We start from the raw sequence: 13365 nt of genomic DNA on the forward strand, positions 1-13365 counted from the left end.
AGAATGTGGCACTTGGGAAGAGAGTGGGGGGACAACTCGTGGAAGTCTGCTAATGAAATGTGTCATTCAGCATGCACATGATATCAAGAAGATTTCGTGTCACTTGGCAGATCTTTGACAGCAAGGCAGCTCCATCTGGATTAAGGATAATTTGGGGGAAAAGCTACATGAAGACTGGGACTTCAGACCAGCAGGCCTGGGTTTCTAGGTTATGAATGGGGATAGCACACCTTACTGTAGAGTCTGGCCCTGTGCTTGACTCTCAACTTAACGGGAGCTCTGTGCATTTGAGGGCTGTATGTCTGTGTGTTTCTCAGCTCTGTCCCTCCTCCTCTACGTAATGTATGAATGAAAGAGAATTCATTAGGAAGTCTCAGGAAGAAACCATTGTCCTCCATTCATATTTACAGCTAAAGTTTCTTAAATGGGTAGGTCTTGTTTGTCCATCAAAACATGGCTATCCAAAGAATATTTTCCTTTCTGTTTTTAAAGCAGTCACTTCCTGGATGACAGAAATCCACACTGACATTTCCCAGCAGGGGCCTCAAACACTGCCCACATTCTCCCTGACTCCTCTGCCGATCACCCGTGGGCCTCTGGCAGCACCATCCCAGCCTCCCTCTGCTTTCCTCATGACCCTGCTCCTGGCAGAAAGCAGTTAGGCTGAATGGCTGCAAAATATCTGCTGTCAGGTGGCTGCTGAAGCTCTGACACCTTGAAGGGAGTTCCTGTTACCTCATGCATTCGGTTACCTTTTGAGTTTGCCTAAATGGTGCCAGAGCAGCCTTGGAGATGGGCAGAAGGGAATCACCTGTCTGGAGGTGTTCACTTTCCCCATTCCCTCTGGAGCCCATTCTCAATCCCTCTAGGACCTATTTCCATTCTGGACTGTCTCACCAAAATGCCTGGAAGGGCCCCTTGCTCTCAGCTCCCATCTCATCAGAACAGTTTGGAGAGGAGGTCTCCTTTGCCCCATGCACACCCAGGGAAGACTGGGACTCCCATGGGCTCCCACCAGGGCTTCCTCATGCCATTTCTGGGGTGCACCTTGAGTCTTTAACAAGCAGTGATTCAGAAATGCATGGTTTGAGGTGATTTACCCTTTCATTCAACCACTAATTCTTATGTGCCCCCCAAATGGCAGCCACTGGGGGTACGGCAGTGAAAGAGGTGCTATTTTTGCCCCTTGTGAGTTCACACATCAGCTGAGGTACCAACAATACAGTGAGAAAAGATATGTGTGTGCTCAGTCACTTTAGTCGTGTCCAACTGTTTGGTACCCCATGGACTGTAGCCTGCCAGGCTCCTCTATCATGGGATTCTCCAGGCAAGAATACTGGAGTGGATTGCCATGTCTTCCTCCAGGGCATCTTCCTGATTCAGGGATTGAACTCGAATCTCCTGGGTCTCCTGCATTGCAGGCAGATTCTTTACCACTGACCCACTGGGGAGGCCCCAATAGGGGGTCAATCCAGGGCCCTACAGGAGCTTAAAAAGGGACCATGGAGGCTTCTTAGGGGAACTGATGTCTGATCTGCAACCTGAAAGATGAGGGGGAATTAGCTGGGTAAAGGGACGTGATGGGATACTTTCCAGCAAGAGGGAATTGATTTTTTTTTTTTTAAACTGCCTAACAGGTAAAACCTGATGGCAAATGGTGAGAGAGAGAGAGAGAACAAGCAGAGGACAAAAAGATGGAGAAACACAGGAAATAGTGGAAAAGGCAGAGATAGACACAGACAATTGGACAGTAATGGAAGGCTGGAAGATGGAGAGATGGGAGGAATAGAGAAAGGACCAGGGAATCGTGGACTTTGAGAGCTGGAAGGAACCAGAGAGAACATGTAAAATCCCTCCATTTTATAGATAAGGAAACTGAGGCACAGAAAGGCATTTACCAAGGATTTACCAGAGTTACACATGTGTTTAGTAAAAATGCTGAGTAAGAGACCTAAGATCCCAAGGCTTCTAGTAGGTTTGAGAGAGAAAGAGCTAGAGCAGGACATGATGGGGAGAGAGGGGAGTCAGAGACAGAGGGACAGGAGCTGAGGAGAGGTGCGGACAGCTGAGATTCGTGGGTGGCGCACTGTCAGGATTATGTGTGGAGGGAAAGCAGGGAAAGTTTAGATGAAATCTGAGCCAGGTTTCTTTTCCTTTTCCCATTCCCTTTTCCTCTTTTTCTCCCTCTCTTTCCCCTTCTCACCACAGCCTGCCTACAACTAGATGGCAGGGAGCTTGTTGCCATGGCTACTAAATGGCATTCAAGCAGGCTGAATTATTAAACCAGGGTCTTTGAAGCCAGGGCCCCAGTACGAAGTCCCGCTAGGGGGCGCAGGGCGCAGCGTGGGGCACAGGTCTACACCGGGGTGGGCCAAGGTGCTCCCTTGCTGGCCTGGCTCTTGGAGTATGCCTTGAGCACCCGAGCACCTCGCTGAGTACAGCAGAGGCCTGGGAGTGGGGGAGGGGCAGCTGCTGGGGTGAAGTGTTGGAGGGACTGAACCCCAGCTTCCAAGCCAACTCTCCTCACCTGCTCCAGCAAAGGCACTGGACAACAGCTGCAACTCATTGGAATGGAAGAAGAACCCAAACCAATATTTTCGTTATGTCTGAAAGGGCACCATACTGTTCAAGTTAGTTGTTACTTGTTGCCAGAGAGGCAAGAAATAAAATGACAGGTGTATCACTGGGGTCATACTAGGCCATCTGGGATTGCATTTCTTTCTTGGATAGTTGGAGGCAATCTGTTGTGGAGCCATCCGGTTGGTAGGTGTGGCCCTCTGCCTACAAGAAGAAGGGGGCTGTCAAGGAGGGTTGTTTGTGGGCACAATGGTTGTTTGTTTTGATGGTGGAGGGGGGTGAGTATGGATGCTCTTCTCTTAGGGAGATTCCAAGCCAGGAAAACCATCAACCTTCTGGTAGCCCAGCTCTTTAAACTTTTTCATTAAAAAAAGAAACCCAAACATTGTAGTGTGACTGTTTCTGCTTGTGGGCTGATGGAAGAAGGGTCTCCGTGGCTGATAAGTGTCCTGTGTCTGTGGGTACGTATGTTAGGGGGCGGTGGGGGGCATGAAGAGTCCATTTTGAGGTTAATGGAGTCATTCTCCTTCCCTCTAATAGATTCATAGATCCTGAGGTCAGTTTTCTAAAGTGGGAAAATCTCTCCCCATGTCCTCCCCACTCTGTCTTCTCTCTCAAGGGGAGGGCTGTTGACTCTCCAGGTCCTAGGATTCTGATCCCCCTGTGTTCAGGCCCCATGTTTTCCTGTATGAGAGAGGCTCCTGCTGATGCTCGAACTGAGAAAAAAAAAATTCTTAATAAGGGAAACCAGATCTGTAAGTCTTCCCAGAAATCTGCCAGCCTCTGAAAAACTGATGGATAGCCCTGACTTTTTCCCCTGATGCTCAGCTGGAGCAGTTTTCCATGTCAGGGCTACAGGCTTGATTTTCCAAAAGCTGATTTCATAGAGACCAGACTCACTTCTTTTCAGGGTTGATGATAATTTTTAGGATTTACCTGATGCTGGGGCTGAAGTTCTGAATCCTCCCAGTGAGATCTCATGGGGGTGAAATGGACACGAGCCAAGGAGGCTGCACTTCCTCTCCCCATTCCAAGCTAAGAGGAAGGGGAGAGGAGCCTTTGGCTTTGTGACCATTTGATTCCCTTCAATGCATGTTTTCTGAGATGTGCCAGGCCTTGGGTAGGTGGGTGTGGAGCGTATAAAGGTGACTAAATAAAATCCCTGCTCTTGGCCATAGCTCACAGCTAAGTAGGAAAGGCCCAACGTCTTCATTCAACTCTGGCAACCCCCAGAGGAAGTCTTCAGAAGACTTGCCCCATCTCTCTGCACCAAGGCCAGGACTAAGGAGCTAGAGCTGCAGGAGCGAGAAGCCTCTCCTTTCTCTTTCTCTTCCTCCCCTTCTTCCTTTCTGTTTCTCTTCTCGGCCCATTCAATCCTACTGCCTCTCCTTTCTCTCTCAATGGGGCCCTCTGATTCTGAGTTTTCGGTAGTTAAGTGGGCAGCTGAGTATAGCCAAATGGCACAGCCCCTCTGGGGATCTATTTGGACTGAAGAGATGGGCTGGTGGGAACTGAGGTCTTCACCAGCAAGGGCCCTGGGAGGCATTTCTATTATCCAGGAAAAGATATGCAAAGAGCCAGAGAAATAAGAGGAGATGGAGCCCTCGGAGGGAAAGCTCTGACAAACCTAGACAGTGTGTTAAAAAGTAGAGACATCACTTTGCCAACAAAGTCCGTCTAATCAAAGCTATGGTTTTTCCAGTAGTCATGTATAGATGTGAGAGTTGGACCTTAAAGAAGGCTGAGTGCCAAAGAATTGATGCTTTCGAACTGTGGTGTTAGATAAGCCTCTTGAGAGCCCCCTGGACAGCAAGGAGATCAAACTAGTCAAAAGGAAATCAATCCTGAATATTCACTGGAAAGACTGAAGCCGAAGCTCCAATACTCTGGCCACCTGATGCAAAGAGCCGACTCATTGGAAGAGACCCTGATACTGGGAAAGATTGAAGGCAGGAGGAGAAGGGGACGACAGAGGACAAGATGGTTGGATGGCATCACCGACTCAATGGACATGAGTTTAAGCAAGCTCTTGGAGTTGGTGAAGGACAGAGAAATCTGGTGTGCTGCAGTCCATGGGATGGCAAAGAGTCAGACACGACTGAGCAACTGAATAACAACAACCAAATACACCTGCGAAACAGAGTCTTCCTTCGAGCACTCATTTGGCCCTGGCCACCCCCAGGGAGCCTCTATATCCCTCCAGAGGCAGCAGAGATGTTCCCCACTTGGGCTGGGGTCTCTTCCTTGGACACCATCAGGATCAAGCACTGGCCCCTCCCCACTTCCTCCTCTCTCTTAACTTGCTGCTTAAAGCCCCCGTTCACTTCTGCTTCCCTTCCCTTAGTAGGTAATCAGTAGGTAATCACACTTCCATCGCTGTTCCCAGCCCAACAAGGCAACCAGCCAGGACCCTGGAGCCAGGGTGAGGTCCACTGGCAGAACCTTGGGAGGTGCCGATGGCGTTCAGAAACAGGGACGGTATTCCACTGTTCCACTTGAGTGGAAATAGACTGTGGAAGTTTGAGGTCACTGAACTTTTCTGCAGAAACCCCGACCGAAATTTCTGGTCTCCAGGCCCTTTCTCTACACCGAGCCCCGCCCGCCATCCAGCCCCCGGCCCCGCCTGCCGGTGTGCGCGCTCCCGCTCCCTTCGGCATCTCTCTCCGCACCCTCCCGCCGCGTGGTGCTGCCCAGCCGACTGTTTGTTCCTCTGTTTGGATACAGCTCCAGTCTTCTTATCTCCTTCTGACCCCTCTTGGGGGCATGTGTGCGAGTTCTCTTTCTGATTGTCAGAAATTTCTTTTCCACTGTGTGGGCAGGAGACAGCTTGTTCCCCCCGCAACTGTCTCCCCTCTCCTTTATTTTATTCTCCGTTTCTCTCCTTTCCCTTCTCTTGCCTCCCCTCTCTCCTTTTTTTCCCCCCTGATACCTCCTTCTTCCCCTTTCAATTTCACCGTCTCTCCTGCCCCCTCTCCCCGTGCCCCTTCCCTTACCTTTGTGCCCTTTTAAAAATAATTCAGTAATGTCTCGGGAATACTAGCACACTCTCCTCATTCAGCCGAGCGCGGGATTCTGCGTTAATTCAAGGTAAGCCCCGGTGGTTCCTGCTGCCCAGGAAATGGTCGCCTTCGCCCTGGCGCCCGCTGTCTGAGGGGCTTCGCTTCTCTCCCCGGTGTGTTGGTGTAGGGCGCCTGGCTCCGAGCCCCCAGTGCTGCTACCTGTTGGGGGTGCATGGACCGTGGAGATTTCCTAGTTTGAAACCTTCCCCTAAGCCGGTTCTTCTCCATGCGCAGCCCTTTTCTTTGTAACTTCCGTGTTAATTTCCCAGGCGTGGGAAAGCCCCCGCGCGGTGGGGTGTTTCGGGGTGTGAGTGATGTGCCCCTTGCCAGGGCGCCGGGGACTGGCACCTCGTTTGTGCCTGCGTGTTCACTCGGCCAGGCGGCAGCGAGGGAGGCTCGTGCAGCCCCGGGAGCGCAGCCAAGCTCGGAGGAAGGGGTGCCGGCCGGGGCTGCGGTGTCTCTGCCAGTTCCAGCCTCGGGGAAGTGCTGTGGGTTGCGGGGGGCGGGGGGTACCTCTCCGGGGAGGGCTGGCTGAGGAGGGTCTGAGCTTCCAGTGAAGTTTCTTCCAGTGTGCGCCCTTGGAAGCATCCCGGGATCATCGTTGCTGGGGTGTTTCTGGAGCCTTGGGGTTGTGGATCCGTGGGAGAGTGAGTGGACCCTATCCTGGGAGAGAGCTGGGAAAAGGCGCTTGCAGGAGGAAGGCGAGTTCGAAGAAGAAGCCGAGCTATTTAGAGTGACTTGCCTTTTGACTACGTTTGGGTCTCCCAGCCAGATGGTGGCTGTGTCCTTTTCCAGGGATGAGCACCCAGTTCACTGTGCCCCTTTGCTTTGTGCCCGTGCCCAGGAGAAAATGATGGGAGATGCCACCCCCTCCCCCTCCCACATTCCTCTGAGATCGAGGCTTCTGCCTCACTCTGGGCCCTGAGGTGATAGTTTGGCCACTTGCCCAAGGAACAATTGTTCTTCTCACTGGGTCTGACTCTGTGGCTGCTCAGAGCAGGTGGTTCAGGCTGTGTAGGTGGGTGCATGACCCAGATCTGGGTGACTGTAATGATCCTCTCTCTCTACCTTTAGAGGCCATGGTGTTGGAGCACTGATTCTTTCTTATGGTGGGGGCCAAGAACCCCACGGTGTCTCAGAGACATCACAGTCAACAGATGGGCTGGAGGAGCCAAGCACTTTAGTCCAGAGGAGACTTTGAGACCTGCCCTCAGAGAAGTGTTTTCGTGAAAGGAAAGAGGTTTCTGACACTTAAATAAGAGCATCGTTTTATCGCCATTGACACCAGAGAAAAGTGGTTTTCTTTACTGGGGCTGGGAGCTGGGTTAGATACTGGGGAAAACTTCCCCAGTTGACACTTCCAAAAGGAATCATTAATGGAAAATAATAGAACTTCCTTTCCTGCCAAATGTGTGGGTCTTTTGGGTTGTGCAGCCATCTCTGGAGCCTAGAAAGAGATGCCTTTTTCTTGTTTGACTCCACTCTACTATTCTCTCACATGATTTGTCTCCAGCCAGCTAAGATTTTTTTTAACCTCTTTGTAGTACTGAGTAATCATATAATTTATTGTCCAAGCTGAGACACTTTTGAGAGTAGACAGAGACATTAGTAATAATTAGACATGGACAAGAGAGACTGTCTAGACAGATAGGGATGAATGATTGCCCTGGGAGTGAGGGAGTATAGTCAGAGTGAGGGACAGTTCACGAGACAGTGTGCCATGCTCTCATATCATTTGAATCTTGCACCTTCCTTCCTGGAGTGGCTCTTCCTGAGTCAAATTGCAAATGGGCTTTATTTCAGTTCCCTCTGAGAAGCTAGCACTGATTATAAATCTCTTCCCTTTGACAAACCCCTCTTTCCTCAATTCCATGAAACCCTTCACAAATCCCACTTCCAGAATGGACCTTCATGCTTTTTGCAGGAGTTACAAGGAGAGGGTGATTTACATGGAACTGATTTACATGTTTCTATCTCTCTGTCTGTTTCCTTGTGGTATTTATGAGCTTGGGCTCCCAGGGGGTCATCCTTCTGCCAGGACTTGTGAATGTTACGTTGATGGCAGGATGATATACAGTGACCCTCAGAGTCACAAGTTGAGTGATTGAATCGATGCTGGCATACCTCCTCAGATGTCCTGAGGCTTCTGGTGGGGTATGTATTGGATGTGAGAGAGGAGAGGGAGAGGAAAGAAACCTGTATGTGTCTGAGTTTCAAACTGCTGCTGCTGCTGCTAAGTCGCTTCAGTCATGTCCAACTCTGTGCGACTCCATAGACGGCAGCCCACCAGGCTCCCCCGTCCCTGGGATTCTCCAGGCAAGAACACTGGAGTGGGTTGCCATTTCTTTCTCCAATGCATGAAAGTGAAAAGTGAAAATGAAGTCACTCAGTCATGTCCAACCCTTAGCGACCCCATGGACTGCAGCCTACCAGGCTCCTCCATCCATGAGAATTTCCAGGCAAGAGTACCGGAGTGGGCTGCCATTGCCTTCTCCGAGTTTCAAATAGAAGCATTCTATTGCAGGGAAGTGCCCAGCTCTTACTTCCTGGGTTGTGTGAGGAAGTGATGAGAATTCTCAGGGGATGTGTCAGTCACACCTCCAGCCCTCTAGGAGCCCGTGAGTCTGTCAGACAGTCAAATTGCTGCAGGGCTTCAGCACTTTAGTTATCACTTATTAAGTGCTTATAATTTTCCAGATACTAGAGTGAGGAGTTTCCAGACTTTATCATAATTAATCCTTACCCAGCCCTATTAAGTGCATGCATGCTAGTTTACTTCAGTCGTGTCCGACCCTGCGCGACCCTGTGGACTGCAGCCTGCCAGGCTTCTCTGTCCATGGGATTCTCCAGGCAAGAATACTGGAGTGGGTTCTCATGCCCTCCTCCAGGGGATCTTCCCCACTGAGGGATCAAACCTGTGTTTCAGCAGGTGGGTTCTTTACCACTAACACTGCCTGGGAATCCTTATCTAACCTATTAAGTAGGTATCCCCATTTTATAGAGGTAACTGGAGCTCAGAGAAGTTAAGTAACTTGCTCAAGTTCACCCAGAAGCTAACTGACTCTCTCCATGCAATGGGCACCTTTTTGTGCTGAAGTTGATCAGAATTTGGTTCACACATGTGATACAACCTATTTAGGGCCCTGGGGATTTCAGAGTAGGGTGGATTGGACAGTCCACTTGTCCATCCCATCTGGTTCTTGATTATATTGCCCCTGTGTTTTCTGTCTGCGTTGTCCTTTCTTTTCTTTTAAGATATAATAATAACAACAGTTTATTGTATCTTGAAGAAAAAAATGGATTTAAAAAAATGGCATTGAGATAAATGGCCAAACAGTAAAAAAAAAAAAAAAAATTTAGATGGACCTGCCAAGCCTTTTCCTTTGGATTAACCACATTGTCCTTTCTTGGTGTCTATGAAATTTGTGTGCCCCACTCCCTGCCCTGTCACCTGGGCCATCACTGGAAGTCCCTCCCTTCTAGAACTCACTCCAGTGTGTCGATGAATGCCTGGGGTAGAAGGATTGTCTCGTGAAAGGGCAGAGCATGTGTCAGCATATGGTACTGAGGGTCAGTCTACACCTTAGTTATTGAAGTCTGCCTCTCTCAGGATCACAGTTGACTGACTCCAGTTGTCTCAGAGACTGACCATAGCTTTGATTTGGAGAAAGCCTCCCCACCCCTTGGTTTGCCCAGAAGTAACTCTATAGACGGGGCTTCCCAGGTGACTCAGTGGTAAAGAATCTGCCTTGCAAGCAGTTGACCCAAGTTCAGTCCCTGGGTTGGGAAGATCTCTGGAGAAGGAAATGGCAACCCACTCCAGTATTCTTGCCTGGGGAATCCCATGGACAGTGGAGCCTGGGATGACAGTCCATGGGACCACAAAAGAGTTGGACATGACTGAGTGACTAAAGAGCAGCAGCAACTCTATAGACTAGGAGGGGAACCTGACCATTTCCAATTGACAGTGTCTTGGTTAGTCTTGGTTAGAGATCCTTTCTCTATCGTTGAGGCAAAAATAGAGCCTTAAGATAGGTAATCCTAGAACTTTATTTCCACCTGTTCATCTTTTCTATTTATCCTGCAGCCCTGTAATCTGCCAGACAAAGAACAGCATGCCCAGAGGCCACAGGGCATTATCAGGTAGGGGTGGGGTGAATAAAGGACCATTGGCCTGGGAGACCTGACCCAACTCATTAAACCCCATTAAGGAACCTTGTGACCTTGGGTGATTCACAAGCTTCCCTGAACCTCATTTAACTTGCCTAAAAATGAAGATTGGGCAGACGCTTCCCAGGTATTTCCCTGCTCCAGCTGTTAAAGATTCCACAGTTCAGGGCAGTGTTGAGCTCCGGTTCCACAAATCCTAGGCAGAACCTCTCCTGGTTTCCCCTCCCTGGGTGAGGATGGGGGAGCCCAGAGAACGAAGGATGGAGGTAGATGGAGGGGCCACAAAAGTGTCGTCCTGGGGAGAAGCAGTGACTGCCCCAGGTCTCCTCTGGGCGCCTCAGCCTAGTGCTAGTCTGGAAAAATAGCATTGTTTATTTGGCCTTTCCTCCCATCTGCCTTGTGCTATCTTGCAAACCCGAGGAGTTGTATATCCTTATACCTACAATAAGTGACAGAGAATTGGAAAGAGCAGGTTCCACTATGCTAACCTACATCTACAGTGTTCCCTGAATGATGAGCTAAGCGCTGGGTGAGGGGTAGGGGTGGTAGGCAGGAGGATGGGAGAAGGTGGTCTATGAAAAAAATGAAAAAGAGACATGGTCTTTGTCCTCATGGCCTTGCAGTGTGGTAGGGAGCTGGGACTAGGCCACTCTGTAGTTGTTGTTCAGTTGCTCAGTTGTGTCTGACTCTTTGCGATCCCATGGACTGCAGCATGCCAGGCTTCCCTGTCCTTCACCATCTCCCGGAGTTTACTCAAACTTATGTCCATTGAGTTACTGATGGCATCCAACCATTTCATCCTCTGTCATTCCCTTCTCCTCCTGCCTTCAATTTTTCCCAGAATTTTCCCCTTCAATTTTTCTGCATCAAGTGGCCAGAGTATTGGAGCTTCAGCATCAGTCCTTCCAATGAATATTCCTTTAGGATTGACTGGTTTAATCTCCTTGCTGTCCAAGGGCCTCTCAAGAGTCTTCTCCAGCACTATAGTTCGAAAGCGTCCATTCTTTGGCGCTCAGCCTTCTTTATGGTCCCGCTCTCACATTTGTGTATGACTACTGGAAAAACCACAACTTTGACAATAAGGACCTTTGTTGGCAAAGTGATGTTACTTTATAGTAACAAATTGTAAAGCCATTTGGAACCCAAAACCCACTACAAAGCTCTTTGTTTTAGCATAGAGTGTTATGTCACATGCTCAGTTGTGTCTGACTCTTTGCAGCCCCATGGACTGTAGCCTGCCAGGCTCCACTGCCCATGGACTCTTCCAGGCAAGAATACTGGTGTAGGGTGCCATTTCCCACTCCAGGGGAACTTCCCGGCCTAGGGATCAAGCCTGCATCTCTTGGGTCTCCTGCATTGGCAGGTGGATTCTTTATCACTAGCGCCACCTGGGAAGTACTGAGTGGTTACATGCAAATCAAAAAACTTCCTGAAAGAAGCAAAGATAAGTAGTACCTCTTTCCCTGTAACCTGGACAAGGTGTGAAGGATGTAATCCTCTTCTGAGACATGAGAATTCCAAAGGGTTCTGTTGTCTGCTGTAGATGTGTGGACTTGCAGGAATGGCAGTGAATGAGATTCTAGAACAGAATGGGCTTTACTGAGGAAAGGCCGTCCCGTCTGTGTTCATATAGTGTTACTTTGAAAGATACATCCTCGGGAATCACAGAGCCTTTATAACTACATTGACTACACTTGGAAAAAAAAAAAAAAAGAACTTTCCCCCTATAAATACTAACCTGGGATCGGGGTAAAGAGAGAGTGCTCCAGATTTTCGCCATAGGGTTAGTGGTGGCAGGAACAGCTCAATGGGCACTGAGTGAGAGGGCATGAGCTGGGCACGGTGAGAGGAAGGCATGAAGCTGTCTTGGACATGGGGCAGGCACTGCAGCCTGTGGCAGGGCAGGGCATCCAGCCCTTTGTGGGCTTTTACGTGATTTCTAACCTGAGTAAATGTAGGGCTACATTCATGGGAACACCTCTTAATGATGGAAATATCACTGCAGTTGCAGAAACGTAACGACGCAGCTCTCTGTGCCTTTCCAGCATAAGCTATCTGCGTTGATGCCTCCTTTATGTATCTTTTGGGGTTCCCCGAATTGAATCAAATGTGTACAAGGCCTTTTGCTGGGAGAAATTGGAAAAAAAGATGAAAATGACGTAGTTTCCACTCTCAGTTAATTTCTAGCTCTAAGTACAGTCCTTTGAAGAAATTTTGATTTCTTTTACCAAGTTACGTGTTACCTGGTCTTGCCCCAGTCCTTCCTGGCCACAGACCATGGCAAATCATTAACCCCTTGGGCCTCAGCTATGGTATCAATACACAGGCCCAGCAGTGCATCTTGGAGAGGAGGGGCCCAGACCCGCTGGTGGCCTGAGGCCCCATCCTATTCTAAGATCAATGCCTCTTCTGTGGTGTTGTTTTCCACCCCTTCTTTCTCCCCCTCTCTTTATTCTTTGTCTCCCCTGCTTAGCTAGTCATGCAATAGATTTTTCTTTGTTTGCTCTATTTACTGAATGGAATTTTATTCTTCGTTCTTAATTTTAAAAATGGTGGAGAACATTTTATATTTCTGCCTCTCAATAGAAAGTAAATTAAATCTCTCTTGACTTATTCGGTCCTTGATTGTTGTTTTCTTGAGTGAAAAGATCCTAAATACAGACAGAGTTGCAGGCCTTCTTTAGAGAAGGGATGTGGTGACAGGTGAACACACATTATCCCCGCTTCTCTCTCCGGCGGATCTCTGACTCTGGGTTAACGAGCTGTTCGGCGCTCAAGTCTGAAAGTCCTGGGGATGTCTGCCTCTGTGCCCAGGCAAGGAAAGCCAGCCTGTCAATCTCAGGGCCTGGGCACTGGCCTAGAGTGGCCCGCAGTGTCCTCAAGGAGGGGAAGGAACCTGGACTGGGATGGGGTGGGCAAAGCTCCAGTTGTGAGCCCAGCTCTGCTCCTGAGTGGAAAAATCAGAGCCTCTCCCTGCTGCTCTTCTCCCTCCCCTGCTCCCACCCTGCTTCCTCCTGCAGATGTGTCCTAAGTCCTGTTCCCGGCCAGGCACTATTTGGGAACTGGGAATACAGCAGTGAACAATGCAGACCTTTCCCAGTTCTGTGAAATTTTTGCTCCACTGCAAAGAGAGAGAGACAATAAATAGACAAGTAAATTTATTAAAAAAAAATCACACTGCGATACATGTCACTCTCAAAATTAATATAGGGTGACGTGGCACTTGTTTGGGAGTGGAGTGTGTTAGTCGTTCAGTCGTATCCGACTCTTTGTGACCCTGTGGACTGTAGCCTCGAAGGCTCCTCTCTCCATGGGATGCTCCAGGCCAGAATACTGGAGTGGGTAGCCATTCCCTTCTCCAGGAGATCTTCCCAACTCAGGTCTCCGGCATTGCAGGCAGAATTTTTACCGTCTGAGCCATCAGTGAAGCCTGGCACTTGATTGGGTAGCTCTTTAGATTGGACCTCAGGGAGGCTTTGAGGAGGTGATGTTTAAGCCAAAGATCAGAATGGCAACAGACGAAATAGGATCCATATCACCAGTTCTCATAATGTGGCCA

General features: G+C 49.3%; 1 protein-coding gene across 7 annotated transcripts in view; it reads left to right on the top strand.

Annotated features, from left to right (window-relative positions):
* The first annotated feature begins 5245 nt into the window (after window positions 1-5245).
* CACNA1E (calcium voltage-gated channel subunit alpha1 E) overlaps window positions 5246-13365 on the top strand; it is a 536699-nt gene continuing 528579 nt past the window's right edge. For 6 of the 7 annotated variants that reach the window (XM_027565502.1, XM_027565501.1, XM_027565503.1 and 3 more), the window contains exon 1: window positions 5246-5664. The gene's annotated coding sequence lies outside the window, so the exon portion shown is untranslated. The remainder of the gene's footprint in view (window positions 5665-13365) is intronic. The other variant, XM_027565505.1, reaches the window with a different exon arrangement.

The sequence above is a fragment of the Bos indicus x Bos taurus genome, chromosome 16 (genome assembly GCF_003369695.1).
Source record: "Bos indicus x Bos taurus breed Angus x Brahman F1 hybrid chromosome 16, Bos_hybrid_MaternalHap_v2.0, whole genome shotgun sequence".
Taxonomy (NCBI): domain Eukaryota; kingdom Metazoa; phylum Chordata; class Mammalia; order Artiodactyla; family Bovidae; genus Bos; species Bos indicus x Bos taurus.